The sequence below is a fragment of the Hylaeus anthracinus genome, unplaced genomic scaffold, assembly GCF_026225885.1.
Source record: "Hylaeus anthracinus isolate JK02 unplaced genomic scaffold, UHH_iyHylAnth1.0_haploid 11989, whole genome shotgun sequence".
Classification (NCBI taxonomy): domain Eukaryota; kingdom Metazoa; phylum Arthropoda; class Insecta; order Hymenoptera; family Colletidae; genus Hylaeus; species Hylaeus anthracinus.
In genome coordinates, this window is record NW_026534337.1 from 11,854,178 (window position 1) to 11,876,612 (window position 22,435).

Sequence of the window (22,435 nt, forward strand, 5' to 3'; positions counted from 1 at the left end):
TCCCGAGCGGCTTGAAATCTGACTCACTAAAAAACCAGCGGTTGTTTTGTGGAGAGTGTTCCGCCAAGGTGTGGGATACCTTCATTTTCTGCGAGAAAGTCTTCAAAATCAGGACCCAAAGTCTATTCGCTCCAGCATACAAACCAAAAGCAACTCGAGTGGTAGTAGCTACGGAACAATATCCCAGAATTCATTTCAGATGAAACTGACCTTCTCGTAGCCCAGATTTCAATCCGCTTGATCATAAGCTCTGGGCAAAGCTGAAGAACGTGGTCCTTAGAGTCTATTTTAGAAATATTTTTGGCCAGCCTAAAGACCGCTTGACAAAAGATCCAGATAATGGGTCTTTTGATAATAGCCTCACAGGCAAGGTGGTCGCTGCGAATAATACCGTTATTTTCCTCTTGGTACCAACCGTGCAAATGAAATCCGATTAGGAGCAAACGACCATCCTGTTTGTTTGACAACAGATACTCGTGGCGGAACTAGATGATTGTAAATGGAGGAATGCTCATTAGACGATGGGCACAAATTTGTAACAGTTGAAGTGAGGAACACGAACCAATAGGATAGGTTGTCGATGATCCTTGCAACGTACTCGAAGAGACCACTGTGGTATATATCGAACGGTAACAGTGATTGCATTCAGCATGTATTCCTTGGCGCAGTATCCGATGAAAGAAATGACTTGCGCAACGATTACTGAAACCCTCAATGACTGGTAACATGATTGACGATGCTGTTGTCGCACCGACACAACCACCCAACGTCAGACTTCCCTCGACATACCTCGTCGTTGTTCCAGTCTAGGATTAATATTTCCAAACTCCGTCGAAATGTCACCGCGGAATTTTTAGACGTCACAGATCATCGGAGGAACGAGACTCGTTGGTATAGTTCCTTAACAGGATTCTTGCTGGTCACGATGGGCACAGCTATCTTCTCTCGCGAAATTAAACACACGTTCTCACACGTGCAGGACGAATTAAGATCATAATGTGATAATCGTTCCGTCTTGTGCTCCGTCACTGATTTCATCTCGAGAACTGCCTTGGCTGGATAACTTGGGCGGCCGCGTGAAAGACACGTGACCTCTTTAGGGTTGAGTGGCAGATAATCGAATGTGTTTACGATGTTGAAGTGTTTCATTTCGCAGACACATTTATATTAATGTACTTGTCTGCACATTCGCATCGTTATGTTGTCATATCGGTACAATTTCATGTAATTGTACGGTTATCAACATTTTCGTCTTACAGTTACACCTTCATCAACGTTGTCACATCACGGAATCATTTCAGAACACTTCAACACACAACAACGATACACTTTCCCCTGCAATCATTCGAATAAAATCGCACGCACAAACGCCACTCTACGTTGAAGTGGCAGCCACGGTGACTTCGTCAGCATCCGATCGCAAATGTTGTTCGATCAGGGTCTCGGTTTCCCTCGACGTCTGATTATGTATACCGTTAATTACCTAAACTTTCGGCTCAACAATCGGTTTGGCTTTACCTCAATTTAGCCCCCGTATTGCGGCCCTCGAAACTTCGTCAAAACTCTTTCCTCCATCGCACGCCGGCTCCACGCATCGGTTCCATCCACCCTTCGCGCGGATCGGCAGCACGCGAAAGCGAGTTTCGAGGGTAGAAACGGCCTGCTTGGAAAAGTCAAGGATTCCATCGTCGACGGAGCAGGGCGCCAACAGCGTCTGTACTTTGTAAACTCGCCCGCTGCCTAAGCTCCACCATCGCTAAGCCATCTGCAGGGACCTCTGGCATGTAATCACATCGTAAACAGCATTGTACGACAAATCGAATCAGATCCGAGGCGGGATGGAGGGGCAGAGGTTAAAGAAAGAGAGAACGTTTACTTGGACAGAGCGAGCTGGACGATGAATGGGTGGAAGAGGTGGAATGGAGCGGAAGAAGGCGCGTGGACGAGATGAAAAGAGATCGTCAACGGAGACGGAGCTGGTGATAGTTATTATTCCTGTTTGTGGCACAAGTTATCGGGGCTTTCTTTTATTTTTAATTTAATTTTGTTCATTTTGGAGAAATATTGCGTAGTATTTAAAAGAGATTTTTATTAGGGATCACGTTTAAGTGATAATAACCAATTTCAATCAAACCTAAGAACAGGAAAACATATTTCATGCGTTTCCATTTAGGCTCATCTTGGTAATTGAAGAAATATCTTGAAAACTATTTCGATTAACCAAAGATTTCATATTAATATTTCTATGTTCCCAAATTTCCAAGTTGGCTACATACAGCTAAGAGTATTCAAACAGATTAAGATCATTCTACACATCCCAATCTTTCAATTAATTCGATGGATTCGTTATCGAAGAGACTCGTGAATTACAGCGTGAATAATTTATTTACGATGATCGAGTAAAGAGGTCGCAGTCCCCTGCTGTCAATAGAAATTAAGTTTTAAAATGACGGTATAAAAGGGATAATACGCTTATCTGAATCTACTAATAGTAACCGGGGATCTAGTGAATGAACGTTCGCAGATTATTCTGGGAACGGGAGGAGACGAGATGGGGACGTATTTAGCAGTTCATCTACTATGCATAGACTGATGCAGAAGACTATTTCTTGCGGATATTAAAATAATATTTATTTGAATCGGATGCGTATTATGCACGTTTAACTATTAATTTTAACAAAAGTTATATTTTAAAATGTTTATTTTGACGCGATGGGAAAGTTGAACAAAGCGACTGTCATACACACATACTTTCCATTATCTTTAATACAAAATCCAGTGCAATTCGGTACGAAATTAATATTAGATGCACTCGATAGCTTCAAGTATTATAGCATAACTTCTTAATTGCCTCAAATATTCTAAGTTAATGAGTGTGCCCGAGGGATACGAAATAACTTCCTAATAGGTATTATAAATATGAAACGACACGTATGTCTAATTAAAACTTGTATTGATACGTTTTTTTTTTTTTCTATAAGTTGGACTTATACCACTTTTAAAAACACTAGTCAATTGCCTACAAGCCAAAAAATTATTAATATCGGGCACGTTTAAAATTACGGAGAAGTTGAACTACAGCTCACAACTTCCTAAAGCTACTTCAAACTGAATATTGTACGAACACGCTCGCGCTTCGATATTTACACATACGGAGCCCGTGAAATCTGAATACATACGTGCACACAGAGAAGCACCTCTGTGGGGGTCTTTATCGCTGTAATTCGTTTAAAAGGAACTACACAGGCGGGCCGTGAATGCCCTCCTAAGTCATGCTACGCGAGCGAATGTGCTTACCTGTGCACCGCGCCGTCCGCACGATACTCACACGTTGGAGAGTATACACAGGGTGTTCCGTACAAAGTATTACGAGATGTTTTCTTAGAGACCAATGGAAACATCCACTTCATTTTTGCTATTGTTGAATTGCACTGGAGAGGCTACTTTTCGTTTTGATCAAAAATTCACCCTGTTTTGATATTTTTCCATCCGGGTGCCATAACTTTGTATATAATAATAATAATAATTTTAAAAAATTGTTGTTATAGATGGTATTCAATTTTATAAGGTCGAACCAAAGACTGAACAATTAATACAGCCTTCCACTCAAAGGCGGTAAAGCACCCCTGTTCTTTCTGTATCAACTTTCAAAAAATTAATTGAACCATTCAACTACAACGAGATCGATATCCTTGTTACTGTTTGCGAAAATATCGTGTAACACTTTGCGCGGGACACCCTGTATAATTGCACGTCTCACGAGCGCTTCGTGACGCGGTTAAATACATTTTTCGGGCCGGATGATCGATGAAGCCCGATAAGCGTGTTCAATTAGCGTAGCGCCTTTGTACACGAGGGCGACTCACCGAATTTATTTATCACGATGATGCACCGACGATCGAAACAGATACACGGATGTTTGATATGTCTGTTTAGCGATCATTCTCTCCATTCACTTCCACCCCCTGCTTGCAATGGTGCCCGAATTCTGGCAAAGCTATGTTTCATCATTTTAATTATGGTTGCCAAAGGTATAACTCTTCTTTTTAGCCGTTCTCTACTATCAGTACTAAAAGTTACTGTAGATTTGATGTTACCTATAAATCTTTGTTCCCAACATTTTATTTGTATAAATTCGTCAGTTTGGAAACTGTGTAGAACTGTAGAAAAAAGTAGCGCAAATGGATGGATAGGCGTAGTCTATGACCGATGGACGCGATGAAATGTTAACGACGGATCGGTAATTAAATTTTCAGACGATGATGACGCGTAACGGCGAACCCTAGGAGAATCGTAAATTTCATTCGGTTCTACGTAGAACACGGTCCGCCGATTTTTATTTGACTCATCGCTCGGGTTTAATTTACAGTCTGGTCACCGGATCGCCGCAGAAGTTACCGAGTCTCGAAGAAAAACTTTTCACGAATTTCCCCCGCGAAAATAAATATTCGGTCGCGGAACTGATTTACTCTGTTGCAAAATGCGTGCGGACTTTCAACGAATACAGGATGGTGTTAACCTACTTTCCAGAGTTTCCGGCCGCCATCCCGCACCCCTTCCTCTATCGAGTCTATCCAGATAAAACGAAATGGCCAACTGGTTTGGGGAAATTCGACTCTGAACAGTGGTCAAAATTGGTAATTTTTAAAAAAATCGAGAAACTTTGATTTTTTCGTGACTGTCTCTGACTGTCTTGTAATTCGGGCTGTATGGATATGTATTTCATACTTAATAACAGATGTTTCCGTTCGAACAATTTAATTCTCGATGCTTCGTGTAGGAAATGTTCCTATCTATTTAGTAAAAGGAAGTATATTTTGTTTATCTTAAGTAACAGGAGTTTATAAATAAATCTTTCTGCTGTAGAAGAAGGATATCGCTATAAGAAATACTATTATTTCCGCTATGAACCCTCGATCCTTTTTGTCAACCAAGTCAGTCTATTGTCACAGTTGTTAAAAAATTTTGCACCGAGAAATTCATTGCACTCTCTATCGACATTAAGAATGCTATCAGTTTCCTAATAGGTTGCTACATCATTTGACGTTTCGATAGTATTGCATTCATTTAAAGAGAATTTGTCGGTAAAAATTGTTGAAATTCAATGTATCGCGTGTCTCCTACATGTCAGTCTGTAGTGACGATTAGAAGCATTCTAATATGCCTAAGTAATTTTCAATGGTGAACTCTGTCCTGTGTTGCATAGGACACAGATGACAGAAGAATGGAAGATGGAACGGCATTAATGTATGCACCAGAGTCCATTGGACACACCATGTCATGCTATGCTTATTCCAAAGCTTGCTCTGTCATTCACCCATCCGACTTGCCTCGATGGACGTTACGTTTGACCAAATGGAGCTCAACGACAAAGAGAAGAAAATGGTGGATGAATGAGGAATCGATCGAACACGTCGAACACACTTCAAAACATATATATCAACGCAATCAAAAGTCTTCTTCTAATTATTGCTAAGTGGTGAAGACCAATTGATCGTTTCTGAGTCGAAGTTCGAGGCGATGTTGAAGCATTGCCTAACCACGGACGGGAAAGTTTCGAAATCCGGGATTGAGTTGTCTTCGACTATCGAGCGTAAATAGGGTTTGATCAGTCGTTAATCATTGTGGAGTGCAGGTGTTATTAGCCGTGGTTCGCGTGGCTCGTAGGTGCGAGCTGTACGCAATGAATCATAAAGTCAGAATGCTTCTATACCATCCGAACGCGTGTACCGCTGATTTCTTCGTTGAACAAGAACCTACAAGAGCCTATCTCTTCACTTATTTTTGCTATTATGTACTAATCGAAGATCATATACGCGTTTAACTATTTTATTCGAATGTGGATATCCTCAAGTTCGTTTTTCACGTTCGAGGGATATACGACGTACATGTATTTAACGACGAATAGCGAGGTAGGTTGAGACGGTAGAAAAAAAGAGGGACACCAGGAGGACCGCTGTTTCTGATGCGTTAAATTAAAGTTTAACTCCGAAGCAGCTGATGGCTGGGCCCCGGCGATGGGTTAGAGATGAAACTCGTGATTCCCTCTTTCTCCATCTGCGCTTACGGTTTTCAAACGAATCGTTTGATGAAGCGGGAGCAACGGCGGCAGATGCGTCCAAGTATGTCGGTGTTTAACTTCATTCATTTTTCTTCGCCTCCCTCTCGCCGCTCGCTTTAATTATTGTTCCAAACGAACGAACTTTTCGAATCGTTGTTCCCGGGATTGTTGCTATTCCTCTCGACGTTTTACGACCGCCTGGACATCGAGCAAATTGTTTCTGTTCCGAGCGTTGCTTTTCTGGGTTTATCTAAGAGATTCCACCGTGCTCCGAGTCACGAACCTTTTTCATCGTACGGAGAATTATCCTGAACGAGAACAGGCGAAATATTTGCTGCACCGAACGTATCTACGCGAATTCGGTTGCGAGCTTTGCGAGCTGAAAGTTTCCACTTTGCAAAGGTGTTTCTCAAACTTATCTAGCTTCTTCGAACGATCAATTGTCATCTGTATCGTCACATAGTCGTATCGATATTGTCATCTATATCGTCTACATCGTTTCTACTTTGTAACAGCGTGTCACAAATTTCATATGAAATTCCTTCCTTATTTACATCTGTTCCCTATCTCCCTATCCAAGAATAACATGTTCCCATCTTCTTCACTTTCAATCAAATCGCGAATGAATAAACAACGACAAAATAAAATTCCCGCAACGTTGGCTTATGCACCCCTCTCTGACGACGAGATGGCAACGCGTATAAATTAATTTAATTGCGTTTAAGTGCCATAATCCCACTCCCAAAGTACCAAAACTCCTCCTCCCGTTACGTTCGAAATAAGTAGCTTTAACGAATCTATAGAATTTCCGAAGGACGACACAAAGACGCCTCCTGAAATCCGTTGAAAACCCAGGAGGACGGTACAACCACAAACAGTGATCGTCGCCGGTCGCGGCGGAGGATTGCATTGCTTCCGTATTAATCCTCCACTTTGATCATAAAATTTACATTCACGTACCTCGAGCTTGTTCCGTATGCGGCGCACCGTCGCGAGAACTCCACCCTCCCTCGGTCCAGTCCCGAATCCACCAGATCCGACATATCTTACAACCCTTTTCCTTACTTAAATCCAAATAAAGGTTGAGATTCTTGAGTCTCCTCTTCTCCTCCCTTCTTGGTCCGACATAGACGGCGTTCCACGAACCCCTCCGGATCGGAACTGCCAACTCCCTTCTCTGTTCATCGCGTTTGCTTTGTAGCCCTTTTCTTCTTCCAACCCCATGTCGCCTCTCTCATCCCCTTCCCTCCCTACCAAACTCTTCGTCTTACGCCGCTGCCCACCTTCTTCCACCTTCCGACTTCTCCCTCTCTTTTTATGCTAACCTCTTCCCGGTCTATCCATCTTCGTTCGACTTTCAGACCAAGGCTTCGTCCTTTTTCGTCGCTCTCCTTCTTTCATCCCTCGGCCGCTGTTTCTGGCTCGCTCTCCGGTAACGAGAGGAGAAACACCCTCGCTACTTTTAATCGACCCGCGCTTTCTTCTGCTTATACATACCTAGCTGGCCCTCCCCGACCGTCTCCCCTGCGCCCGTCCTCATCTCCATCCTTCCCCGTTCCACCTTCGAGCACTCACAACCCCCTCGCTTCTTACGTCTCATCTTTACCACCAACATCGTATATAAGTACCTAAGGGCGTTGTCTTTGGTCTTTCGCGTATTTTGCGCTCCGTTCGCTGGCGGAATACACGAGGGTAGTTCCAGGATTAAATGCGAAATGAAAGCTCGCCGGTGAAAGACGCTGAGACGTTTCCGAACCCTGGTTGCTCGATTTCGCTCGTCTTCGTTTCTTCTTTCTTTCTTTTTTTTTTCTTTCTCCGCCAGGCATCTCGTACCCCCGCCCCTCGACGAGATCCCCGCAGACGTTCCGCGCGATGAGACGAACCCGAACTTGCGGAACCAGTAATTACGGAATCCTCGTCGAAGGCGTTCCGATGTCTGTTGATCGGGTTGATGGTAATCCTTGGTCGAACATTGCTTAACACCTCGTTGCTTGATATATCGACGTGCCAAGAATTTGAAATCCGCGCGGAGACACGGAGGATGACGCAGGAGAGTTACGAGACGTTTGGCGCTATCTACTTCGTTTGGGGTTGCAGCTTCGAAGGTGAACCCTGGGCTTCGGGAGCTACCTGGAATGAAAAGGTTTTCTTTTTTAATTTCGCGGTTGTTGTATGAGTTGAGAATTAAATAGCAAGGTTAGATTTAACGATCAGTACGTTTCTGTGGAGCTTTACTTGATGTAGGATCTTTGAGGGTTGATTGTTCAATGAGTACCAAACATCTCGTAAGAAGATGGAAACGTTAGGTTGAAGCATTATTAAATTTACTGTGAGAATTGTAAAATTCCACGCGTATATTTAGTATAAATAGATTATTATTTCATTTAATAAAATTTCTTCAATAGGCATAGAGTTGCAGAAATGCACAACGTTGCAGAAACCTCGATTGCAAGAGCTTTCAGCCCCGACTTTCTCCAATAATCGAGAAATCTTAATTTCACTCATCAAAATGGTCTTATACAAAGAATCAAGGAACTATCGTAATAACTCTTAGCACACTATACCCCCAAATCAGTTGATTGTTTCCACCAGAGGAAAGCAATGCTATCCTCGATATCAAGGAAAACTTTAGCCAAGTATCGCTCCTCGAAGAGCTGCCCTACCCGTTACTCAGTTTCTCCCTGTAAATAGATTTACACGGCACACCATTGTCGCGCGCATAATTTTCAATAAAGCAACTACAAATAAACCGCACGCCACCCGTGGAAGCCGCAGCCAATTAAGATCAAGCTTCGTAAACACACAAACGACGCATCAAATTCCGCGGGCACATCACCCGGTTGAATTATGTTATTCGAACGATTCCCTGCTAAATTACATGATTTCCCAGGCCATAAATATACACCTAACCCTCGAGGAGTTAGAACGTCCCACTACGGACGGAAAGTAAGCGAAATTATAGCGGGGATCGAAGCAATCAAAACTTCTAACCGACAAATCCGCCAAACGACTTTCAATCTCGGCACTCTGCCACGATCCCGCATACACGAGCCTAACCGTGGAGGACAATGAAACGCTTTGTTTCGATCCTCCGGGACGAAGACACGCGCAATTCCTTTCCAACTGCGTTCCGCCACTTGCCGTGGTATCCGAGAAAACACAACGATTCCGATAGACAAAGAAGATTGAGTGCAGGTGCAGGACAGGGTGGAGAAGCATCTCGGCTGTGTGCGTAAGGATAGTTTCGCGGTTTATGGCCGATTACTATGGAGGCCGTAACGTCCCGTATGTACATACAGTCAGACGCAGTCAAAATCGGTCAGCGATTGTGGGAAACGGTGGCTAGATGTGCTTCTAACACGTGAAATTCATTGAAAATCGGTAGCATTTATATGGTATGCTGATGCTGTTGTGGTTATACCTTATATGTTCAAAAGAAACAAAAGTGGAATTGCCAATTTATTGGTGATATTGTAAGTGTCAAGAGGAAAGGGATGACCTCACATTTATTCACTGCTGCATTAGAAGATTGTGGGTCTCAACATCCAAGTGACCTCACTTCCAATCCAACCTTATCTACAATGTACTCCCGTGGGATTACGACTGTGGCTGACTGTACGCACGTATGCAAAGTACACATGTAACGACGCATGTAAAAGACCGTGTACAGGGTATCCACGGGTTCACGTGCGCCATCAAATTCGCTAGCGTGCGTGTGCGTGCACCTCTACGTGGGTTTCCCGCAAGAGAGTCGGTAGGGATACATCACCTTGCACCACACGGCTCGTACACTTCAAATACACTGCAAGTCAGTCAGTTAACTCTGAGTCAGACCTTTCACTTCGTGGTCCAGAGAGCACGGTATGGTGCACGATGGTTCCCACAAGTGGACGCCTTCACCGTCCCGATGCTACAGTTTGTTTCTTGTTTCCGAGGAGCACAAGGGGGGCTCAGGGGAACCAGCCAGCAGTCGATGGACACCAGGTGGACCCCACCACCTCTTCGTCTCTTTTAGATTCGGTGTACACGCGATTTCTTAACCTTGAGCGACGATCTAGCAATTCGATAAATCGATACCATCGATAAATCCACCGATAAATTCATCGCATTCAGATTATCACTCGCGAGTGTGTGTCTGTCGAGTCTACGATTCGAAGATCATTTATGCTAGAATCCATGTGTCGCAACTCTATCGTTTTTCAGCAGAATCGGCGCTAGACAATGACGGTGTCGTGGCCGGGGTCGTCGAACGATGATGATTCGAAATCGCGGACCGCGAGTTCGTGTCTTAATCATCGGCATGCCTAGTTACGGGTAAAGTTCAGCATATTTATGTGCGATCAGCCTAAGTGGAGTGAATTTTTCAACCGACTTCCTTATTGTCTCCTTTCCGAGAAAACGAATGGAAACCAGCCGCGTTTCCGCTAACTGGAACGTGGCAAGATTGGATGCATTATGTATATGGGTCGCTGTATGTTTCTTGCGACGCCACACACGCGTCGTTCTTTTCGTATACACGATCGTTTGCGAGGGTATACAACAAAGTCGAGAAAATTTCAAGAATGCCATTTGCATGGACGAGGATCGCGCGACGATTGGCTGGGCGAAATGAATGAAAAACGGGGGTCGCATTCCGATCGATTATTAGTTTCATAATGCATCCTATGAATAAGATATAGTTGAGTCTTTTATTTCGAACTGGGCGGGCGAATATTTTAAAGGAATTTAATATTTCGATTGATCGTCGAACATCTCGATGTAAATATCGAGCAAAGGAAATAAAACCGCTCCTTGTACTTTGTTCCTATACCCAATCAAAGACCCGATGCGGCAGTACATGTCTGCATCAAAGATGGATTATTGCCTTTGTGGTCACTTCGATATCTGGCCGATGGTGGTTACACGTAATAAATAAAAAAGTATCGTTTGAGGGAACCTTTTGATGGAAAGTTCAAGCGTCCATTATACCGCGAAACATGATACTAAAAGATGGAACGGAGCAGGATAATTGTTGATTCTTCGATGAATTGTAGGACGCGGACCTACTTATGTTACTAATTGGTATAATTAATTTACTCTATCAATTTTTATTCCGCGAAGCTGAGCACGAAGGCAAAGCCCGTCGATCTGCTTTTCTTGCCGGATTTTATTTCAATTTACTTTTTAATGGCCCGACTCTGTTTATATACTTTCAATTAGTGCGATTAATATCGATAGGGAAGCTTTATTTATTACACAACGAAAGGCTTCGAGCCAGGTAAGATAAATAGATATTTTTTAATTTGCAGCGGTGATTAATGAGCACAGGTGGAAAAGTGCGAAACTTTGATTGGAATCGAAGAATCCGTCAGGAGAGAATCAAGGATGAAGAACGATGATTGCGCCGGACCAGCAAAGAACAAACATCTACCGATACTTTGTACTTACACGACTTTATGAGCAATCAGCTGGTGCTGGCCAGCGCAAATTGTTTGTTCCTCAAACCCATTTAGCTCCATTCCGTGAAATTCTACTCAAATAATCACAGCTTCAGTGGCCACCAATTACGTTTTTGCAAGCCACACCGTACACAGGTCGTTGCTCATTTCAAAGAAGCCTACACTCCGAATGTGGATGCAATACTGTTCGCGTTACAATTCGTCGAAGCTCGCTACTTAACATTCCGCAGCTACATGGCATGCTAGACCCTCCAACTGGCTCGACATCGTTTTATCGGAAACACAAAATTATGGAATTCATTCGTGTTTTAGTCTGCGACACGCTACAATGTTTATAATAATAAATGAATTCTGCGCATAAATTAAGGACAGATTCGTACTTTTCGTGATGCCCGGTCATCCAAGGGAAAGAAACGAAAAAGAGTTCACGCTAAACGTTTCAGTGTCGTGAAAGAGCCATAAAGCGTCTTTAATTGGACGTTAACCCAGCTATAAAAAGCATCGTTTTCTGGACAGGAACGATTAAGACGTCAACAATATCCTTCTTAATAACCTGGTCCTACATCCTTTTGCAATTAGTGTACGAAAGACTGTCTAGCTAGCTATATTACAGATGCAAATATTACTTTTGTAACACGTAGATTCTAGGCACATTGCGCGCTCTTTTCACGATGATCGCTGTGACACAATGAACAGAATGGAACTATTCTCGCCTGCCCACGGAACACGGTACACGGTATGTGTATGTATATTGAGATCAGGAATCTGAGAATTGATTACTCTGACGATTCGTCAGCATTGGGCCTAGCATCTTCAGAGTTCGAATAACGCACTGATCTCAACGTCCCGATAACCAACAACTGACATCGGAAAAGCTCCAGAATCCACCATGGAAAACTCAGGTATCTCCCTAAATCCAAGCTTTCAAGACTCGGTATTTATAAACCTAATGAAAACACAGACCCGTCCCATCGCGAACTAAATTTTCTTTTTTTTATCTCGGAAGTGATGCATAATGGGAGAACCGACGAATCGCAGATCGACGCAGACTCGTGGCCGTTGTCCAGGGAAATACGTTACCGCGAAAAGGGGAAGGAACGAGCCGGACGAAAGAGTAGGCGATAGGTGGCTGGTGGGGATGAACGACGACGCGGAAGAGGTGCCAGAGAGGAGAGAGAGGCGAGTGGAGAAAAGAGGAGCTGTCGCGCATTGAAGTCTCCGAAACGGCAGGGTGCTCTCGCCAAGAGTAACACGAACGAACGAACGAACGAACGAACGAACCAAGTTCAGCCGAAGCATCGTATGTGGGGAGGAGACCGATGCCTCTCTCACCGAGGAGGAGGCACCAAGGGGGGAAAAAAAGAAGTGGGTACGAAGCAGAGCGAAGCGAAGCAGATCGGAGCAAAGTCGAGGCGCAGAGCCATTGACCCGTGGAACGAGGGGGTAAGCTGTAGGTACAGCGAGAAACCCATGCGGGATGTATACCGCCGAACACGTACGTGTCCGCGTAAGATCCATACATGTGTAATGCACGTGTACCGGTGCTGATATTACGGTACAGATAGATCGAGAGCGATTAAGAAATCCGTGACGGGCATTGTGTTTGCTCGCTTTCATGACGCCTATGTCTGTGCCGCGGAGGACCGCGCGGCTCGCCTAACAGCGAGTTACTTACATATTTGGACCATCTACGATGTTCACTTACTTTGTTGCTTTTGGAATTTGTCTAAAAAGAAATGAGATGTTTCGATTAGAGGACTACGAGGAGAGTGAGCGTTGGTTGTATACAATACATGAATATTTACTTTGCAATCGCTCGAATGTAATTTCCGACATCCTTACTGTCTTCAATTTGTCTTCATACAATTTAATATTCCGTACCAGTTCTTCATATATTCATCTTAAAACCAAGACAAGATGACGTTGTCGTTTTTCTCGGATCTTGTCACTGTCATCGGCTCACGAAGATATGGTCATTAAATTTTATCGATTGCGTTCTTCAGCTTTCTAATTGGAACGATCCGATAAACTTTCCTGTGTTCACGCTGAATTGGTCACAAGCATCGGATCTTAATGGAAGAAACAGAGCGCGGCGTGCAGATTAGCATGGAAATTAGTCGAAACTGCGAATTTTACGGCAGTACTGCAAAAGAAAATCTTTAAGACGTGGTCATAATTTCACAGAATCCAAAATACAGCCTGGTATATATATATATATAATACAAGGATTTATTAAGATTTATTGATTTCTTCTTCTTGAATATTTGTTGTTCTTGATTTTATCCAGGTTACGAGACATCTGTATCGTCATGGAGCGATGCAGGGGATCGGAGAACGAGAGGATCAAGAGCGATTAAGAAGTCCAGCGACGGTACATTGTGTTTCCTGGCTCTCACGAGACCGCGTGTGCTGGTCTTATGCTCCTCGAGTGCACGTCGTTGTTGCGGATCGGTGGTCGAGGCTGAACGTGTGCGGTGCTCGTGTGTTAGACGTATGAACGTAGATGGTGGCGGCTAGGATGCTGCGGTACCGATCCTCGCGGCCGCCCAGGGTCATGCCCTACCCTCTCGCGCTACACAATAATCTTCCTCGTCGTGTGTGCTCTGGTATCTCTGCCGCAGACGACTCCACGAGTGCTTCGTTTTTCTCCTCCGAGACCCCCTCCCCTCGGAGAACCTCTCTGCCCTTTTGTAAAGGTTCCGTCATAGGCGTTGCGGCCACGGGCTTGTCCTTCCATCGTTCTTACTCTTCCTCGCCGCCAGGATCCATTTCTGCTGCACCTGCACTTTTCCCGCACGCGTGGATATGTGCGGTTATTTTCTTGTACTTATTCCCTGCTCTGGGGCAGAGGGGGCAGGAGAATAAAATGAATTGCCCACGGAGGTCGCAGACGCAACCTTGCTACCTGAAACGTTCAACCCTGTTGCCTGCATCACCTGGTGACCTCTTCAAGGATACCTACACGTGTGGGGGGGTTGGATGAAATGATAGGAACGCTGGTGAGGTGTACCGAGAGTGAGTGATACATTCATTTACTCGGTGAATTGTTTTTTTGAGACGTTTTCGACTGTGTTTTTGACCGAATTTAATGTGCACTGTTTCTTTATATTCCGTAACCCTGTATTCCGAATGCCACAAAGTTAATAATAAAAAAGTTAAAGTTATGCTCGAGCGTCACGTTTGAAAAACTGAAATTTGTCTACGATGTTATGTTAGGAATAATAAGACAAATAACTCCACGCATGCTGTGGTTGCTCCTTTTGCAAATCTCGCTCAATCGATGTTGCGGCTATAGAATCGTCCCTTTTCATCCTTTCCATTCGTTCCACTTCTTACTTTTTTCGACGATCTTGTTTTACAGCCTTGTCTGGATTTTTTGCCCCCGCGGGCAATTTTCTTCGGCAATTCGAACCGTACGTGAGGACGCAATCAGTGGTAAGACCGATGGCACAATTCTGTAAACCCTGTATCGATATGTTCGTTTACCTTCGACCTTTTCTTCGTTCTTGCATAATACACAGCAAAGCAGATATCCTTTCGGAATTTAGAAATATCACGTAATTCTTGAATGTTCATCCATCCTGTTCGGAGAACTATTTTTTTATTATTATCTTCTAGCCTTTCTGAATTTTATCTTAACCGTTTTATTCTATTCGATAACCATTTTATGTGGAAATGTAAATACACGATTTCTTTTAGAAATATTAATATAATTATACATCGAAAAGTAATCTTAACAAAGTTAGTACTCATCGTTGACATTTCCTGTTCATTCGATTCCAGTAACATTTCTGCAGTACGACGTCGCAACGGGGATTCTTCATCGTTAATATATCCGCCTCCACTTTATTTTCTTGGTGGACCAGTTTTTCCTACTATAGTTTTCTTTTGTGAACGCGATAATACTTCCAAGAAGTAACGTTTTTAAAAATATTAATTCATCAAACATTTTCCTCGCGGTAATAGGACGGTCTTAATCATTTCTCGTAATATTTTTTTTTATCGCTACAATACGTCTTGCTACAATACGTCTTGCAACTCTATTCGGTAAAGCGATTCTTGCGGGAATCTTTTAATTGTTATTCATATTTATCTTGCTTTTGTGCGTGCAGTTTGCTTTCTTTACCTCGGTTTCCTACCTTCTACCTTATTTGCGTTTTATGCATCTTCTCGATGCAGAGACAACGAAGTAAAAGTAGATATTATGACGCAGACTTTCTTCCGGAAGACGTTCACCTGGATCGTGTTGCGAATTTGTAGAATAATACGACATTATTCTCATAAACTGGACATTCAAGCCATATTATCTCGTTGAATTTTTCCAGGCTTTTATTATACTTTAAGGGAAGCTATTATTTTTATCGGAGGAAGAAGCCTCGTTCGAAGGGGACTTTTGAAGTTTATGAAATACCAATTACTGTGATAGTAAATAGCAATTGCGAATGTAAGAGATTCAATAAAGGAAAATTGAAACTCTCGTGTACTAAAGTATCTTATATTGTTCACTTTAAGAATAAATTTAAATAAATCGCCAGATCTTCAACGTCAATATCAAGTCTGATCAATCGATACTCATCCCGAAAGAACGTCAGAGTATTGCAACCAAATTCCACAACTTACACCCGAGATCCTCAGTCGGTATCAACCAGTAAACGTCATTGCACATCAAGGTCAGTACAGATAAGCACCCCCCGATCAGAGACACCCATCCTCCTCCAATACGATCTCTACACCGAACGCTATTCACCAGCGTGACACGCAAGAATCCTGAAGAAATTTGAACGCAAGGATCATTGTACCCCGAGAAATCGTCGTTTCACGGATCGCATCAAATGGAACCGCACGCGGCTGACCGGTCGACGGTAAGCCGAGAAAGACGCCCGGGAGGAGCGTACCGGCTAACTTTGAGGGCTCAAACGAAAAGCAGTTAGGTCGTCGCGCGTTGCGGTTTCGCAGATTCGCTGACGCTGTCGCGGAAATTGAGCGGATTCAAGACCCCGAGCCTGTGATGGAGCGGAGTTGACAGAGCAGAGGACGGAAGAGGGGGCGCGGGCGCGAAGGGAAGAAAAGAAAAATAAAGAAAAATAAAAGAAAGCGAGAAGCAAGGGAACAATCGAGACGGATAGCCGGAGGAACGATAGAAAAAGAGAGGAAACGCGGAGGGAGGACTGTAGATGAACAGGAGACGAAGGAAGAAGCCAGCGAAACGCAGAAGTTTCAGCAGCCGTCGGTGAAGCGAAAGGAGACACGATGGGCGCCAGCCCAAGGGACACACAGGTGGGCGTGGCGCCTATCCCTACGCAGCGCAACGGGTCGCCAGGATATGAAATTATATACGGTGGCTAAGGGCATATTTCCTCCTCCCTTCTTTCCATTTTCTTTTCCCCCGGTTGTCCCGCTTCCTCTTTCGGTACGACGGACAACTCTCCTCGCTGGCAGCCGTATTCCGGTTGCAGTCGCGAAGCCTCGCCAGAGTGTGGCCACGAGCACAGTACGAATAAATAAGAAAAGCCCTGTGCGCGCTTGTTCCGTCACGAGCTGCGGTCGACAGGACGGACGCCGCCGTCTCATCTCGGCGGCGGCCAATCAGCCTCGTAATCACTGAGCTCTCTGAACGTTCGTTGTTGCCGGTGACTTAGGCTCTACCTACTGGCTTAACGCGCCGCGGCGACGACGGTGGCTGCTCGATGGACCCCCTCTTCCTTGTGCACCTCGCCACTTATCCTGGAACGGCTCACCGACCGATCCGCCAGGGCCACGTTGCGTGGAGTAGGCTGAACAGATACGGTGAACTCTTGGCCCACGGTGGACGGCCGCAGGCGACGTTGCTGGGACGAATTTGGTGCACAGGAGTTACCGGGACTAAATAACCTACTAGGACGAGGGACCGATGAAGATGCTCTTTACCTCTTCCACATGAGATAGTAGCAGAATAGATAGGGTGTTCCTGTTGGTACGTTTGATGGTGAAGGGGTGGTTAGAGGCAACACTATTTGGGACGAATTTGGTACATATTTTGATATATTATTAGGTGGACTGGAAAGTAATGTCGTTTTTGCAATTTTAGATACTTGTTTATCACTCATCAGCTCATTGATTTTTACCGATCTGGCATTCAAAATTTGCGCACCAGATAGCAAAAGGATGTCGATAACGAGGGCGATTAAATAAAAATAGAAATATATTAAAAACTTGTTCGAACTTAATATATTAGGTTGTCCGAAAAGTTTCTTTCGCTTTATTAATAAGTAATACATGCACAATATTTTATGTTTTATGTTACATTACTGAATTGTGCACGATTCATTTTGCTCCATTACTGTTACGACATGAATATCTATGAAATTAGATTGTCTGCTTATACAAACACGACCACATCAAATAATTGAGTGCAACTCGCGAAAGAAATTTTCGGGACAACCTAATAAAAGAAACGATGTTACTTTTCAGTCTACCTAATATTTTGATATATTATAAATTTATTTTAAAACAACGAGTGCAGTTTGGCCAGAGTTGACGATGAGCTACTTATACCGATACTCTCATTGAGAAGCAGTCGCTCCAAAGGTCAAAGGAAAAGGAGCTACCCCAGAGGTCTTCCTGTGTAGATAATCTATTGACAAAAGTACTAATTGCACGCTTCGGTCGCGGTCACGGTGAGCATTTCACATCCTTTGCAAGGAGCGAGTTTTCATACGAGCAACTATTGCTTCATGGTTGGCATGCCATACAGTCCTGAGGAGGAAGGCGACAATTAAAGTACTGCGCCTACTGCCTGCCCGTTTCGCTGCTACGAATGTTTAGTCCCCAATTAACGGTGTTACCTCTCGAAAGGTGCACCTATTGTACCGTATACATGTGACACAGGAAGAATACGAAAGTGCCACGCTGATAGCTGTGGGTGGGTACAAGGGAAGAGGAAAAAAACTATAGAGGAAGACGAGCATTCTAGGTATAATCTGTATGTGAACGAAGCCCAACCCTTGCCTCCGCAAAACCACCTGCTAAATAGTCGGAAGAGGTAATCTCGATGACTGATCGCTTGAAACGAGATTTGCAGCTGCGGGCCACGAGGACACATATTTCGCGGAGGACAATAATAAATCATACATTATTGATATACATTTTTCACTTGGATATAATATACAATTATACATTGTTTTTTGATTGTGTAGCCATTCAAACTCCAGTGGAATAAATAGTGTTATTTCGATTGTGAAAATACAATGGCGAGATGCGGTTCAGGTTCGATGCATCCTGTGTTCTAGAGATTGGTATCTACGTAGAACTACGGGAGGGCTGATATTAAAATAGAATCACGCCCTCGACAGATCGGACTGCGTTTCATCTCAAGGATCCTATACGCTTCGACGTAGCATACGTACGTGCCACAGCCACCTCGATTCTTCTTCTATCTACTACCGTGGTGGTTTCAATGGCACGTGCTCCTACATTTTGTAAGTTCGGTAGAATTGGGAACGAAAGTGTTTGGACAACAGAATTTTCACATAATAGAACAACCAATTAGCACTCAATACCTACCTCCGTCAACCCTTACAGCAAAACGAAATGAAATAAACATATATCTGTTTGGAGACAACTTCGTATACAGAATGCAAAGTAAAAAAGACACAAATTCTCGACATTATTTAATTATTCCTCATAAATAATTAACCAACTTACAGTTACTTCTTCACTTCTGACAAACTGTAACTTCGCCCATCATGATTCCCAAGCAAATGATGCGACAAATTAATGTCCACCCTATCGTCACAATTTTCCCGTGCGAATTTTCTCGACTTTCCCTCTTCTTTCCAGTGTCTGTCTTCGTTAATTCTCACGATATTCAGTTATTTGCGCATTGTTTATGCAGATCCGCGGCGAGGATAGTTCCGTGGGAGGGGGCAACTTGTAAATTGCCGCGGTGCCCCGGCGGTTCTGAGTAATTTAAATCAGAGGATACGTGTATTACCATCGATATCGCGCCGATGTGCACCGCGATATGCATTCACTTGCGGTGGAAGTTCGTGGTCGCAGCAAATCCTCGTTCAATTTACGATGGTACAGGCCAAGATTTTCTGTTACCCCGCCTTCCGTTGCTACTTCGTCTTCCCGCGTATTATCTACAACCCTCCCAATCCTTTGCCGTGCTTCGACCGACCGCGTGAGAAAACGCATCGGAGGTAATACGTGACACGTGATTTCGAATCGGTTCTAGCACCAAGAATGCAATTCGATCAGCAGCTACAAGAGGGAGCATTGTCACGGTCGAGATACAATTTCGAGCCTCTGACTTGATCACCAGTGTTAGGCTGGATCAAACGAGCAGTTATATTCTCAAGTTCCCACTACTGAGACACCTTCGAGAAACGGACAAATGGGACAATCGTATTGGGTGTAGAAGTTAATCTTGGGAGTCTTTAAAGGAGATTTCCCATTTATTTGCAGAGAGGAGTCGTACAACTTTTGTGGGAGCAATCAATGTGCTTTATTGTTAGAAAGGTTGGTAGTTTAATTCAACAAAACTCTGAGTGAATATTTTCTACTTAAGTTAGTGTTATTAATGTGCGAACGTAAAGGTTTAGAACTCATTTCTACACCTGATTTGATAGTCACAGAAGTATTCATTCGACGAAGTGTTTTGAACAGAAGCGATCTCGAGTGTACAGTGTCGGCCTCGACGCGATATTACAAGGCAAATTAGGGCGTAAACGCGCGGGAAATCTTTCACAATCAAAACAACCTAACCATTAGCAAGAACAAAAAATGTTTACAACAGCATACTCCGCGAGCCACCGAGAAACCAGTGTGACGCGTTCCCGTACTACAAAGTCAAGTTCATTTTCAACTAACGATGCGACTTTAAACAACGGTAACTACCCGTGTCTCGAAGAAACGAAGTAACTTCGTTAGAGAAATGAAAGAACGGTCCGACCGAGTAGTATAATTTTCTGTAATAAATCAAACCTATTACCCCTCGAATAATTGCAATACGCTCGCAATCTTTTCTGATTGACGTCCCCTATGCTCTACGTGTAAAAATTCGAAATCGTGGCAGGTGGCACTCGAGCACTACGAAGTTATAAATAAAATGCTTGCAACCCATGGCAATAATTTACGAAAGTATATAGATCGATGATTGTTCATTATTCGGAAGAATAATCACCGTCAGAAACCATTATTGCTAGTTGGTAAAAAGTCTAATTGCACGTGTAATGAAAAAATGACGTAATTTAGTTAAAGTAACGAAACAGCCAGCGACAAAGTAGTGCAATCTTCTGTAATAAATCGGACGCATTATCGTTCGAATAATTGCAACGTTCCTGCAATATTTTTTGATTGACTTCCTCTGTACTCTACTTTGTCGTAAGACACTATTACCCGATTTCGTCTTTATTCATTTTTATACAATCGATATTTATACTTGAACTTTAGTAGAAGCAAGAGAAAGATGATTCGATCAAAAACAAATATTCATTCTTTTGACATACCCTTTGTAACACCAATGACAAAAATTCTCCACCACAGGACTAAAATTCGTTCAACTCCATCCCAAGATCCTCTCTTTTCCAGGCCTGCGTACATATTATCTCGCGACTGTACCCTATCATTTCTCCCCTCTCCTGTAGACGCGACAGCTTCACCGAGGGGGCAATAATTTTTCTCGTCACCCGCGTACGGGACGAAGCGAGTACGTAGACTCGCCGAACACGAGGCAAGGTGACGATCGGAGCCGATAATAATTTTTATTGTCACCACGCGAGGTGGGATTGGTCCGCCTTGGCGAGGATGATGATCGCCGGTAGTGTAATCGTCGGGGTAACCGAACGCCTCGCGGAAAGTCCGTGGCAGGGGGAAAGATGTATGTATAACGTGAGCGTGTATGTCACGGGCAGTCACGACCGCAGACACGGCCTCATCTTTCTCTCGGGGCTCCTTCTCTCCTCTCCTCGTCGTGAGTTTGCCGACGCAACAGCGTTGGGATGCATCTGCCAGGAGACGAGAACGGCCAACCCTGACCGGGCTCTCTCGGGGCCAGTCGCATCCACACGTTCACGTTAGCGTATGTTGCCCCTTATACGACTAAAGAACTGTTTAAGGTGTTAAGTTACACGTGCCCCGGACCCCTGATAACCTTTATGGTCGGCTGAAAGGGCCTCGGAGGTGGCGGTGCAGACCAAGACGCTGACTCGCGATTAGGTTCACTTTTAACCCCTTGCGAGGATGCGTTGTTCTTGGTTTTATGGCTGTTAGTGAATATCGTGGAACGAAAATATCGATGGTGATTCAAATTTGATGCTTTTCTTTAAGGATTCGATTTTTCGTATGTTTGTTGTTTGAGTTTCATCGTTCTTCGGGTTGGAAAGCATCGACCCTCGAGTTTATTACGCGAAAGTTTGGCGAATAAAAAAATATATAAGTCGAATTGAGTAACCTCCTCTTTTTCGAAGACGGTTAAAAATGACCCAAAATAATCACGAGTAGATGAAACCGTTTAACCGTGAACGGTAATACGACACGGGCTAATTGTGTAGTTCATTGTGTGTATAACGCGTCGGTATAATCTGGACGCGAATCATTCGTACGAGCATATATGAATTCAAGGTGTTATGTTACACGTGCCAGGAGCCCGTTTATTATCGTAGATAAAACCGTTTTGGCGCTGCTGCTGTTTGCCATGATTAATGCCGCTTGGGTCTCTACTCATTATTTACACATGTGATGTGCCCAGGGAACATCTCCAAGTTAATTTCTCCGAAACACTAGATGTATCACTTGCGTTCCATTTCTTCTTTTTTTTTTTTTTTTTGGAAGTAGTTATCTCTTCTAAGAAAAATTGTTCTTTTTATTTTTCATGTTGCACACGTGTGTTGTTTTATTGCTGTATATTATTGTATATTACTGTGTATTGTTAGATAATCAGACGTTAGCGGTC

At 43.6% G+C, this 22,435-nt stretch overlaps 1 long non-coding RNA gene across 2 annotated transcripts in view; it reads right to left on the bottom strand.

Annotated features, from left to right (window-relative positions):
• Nucleotides 1–7,058: 7,058 nt before the first annotated feature.
• The window catches only part of LOC128888232 (uncharacterized), a 31,900-nt gene continuing 16,523 nt past the window's right edge, over nucleotides 7,059–22,435 (bottom strand). For both annotated transcript variants that reach the window (XR_008460209.1, XR_008460210.1), the window contains exon 3: nucleotides 7,059–8,191. This is a non-coding gene — a long non-coding RNA (uncharacterized LOC128888232). The remainder of the gene's footprint in view (nucleotides 8,192–22,435) is intronic.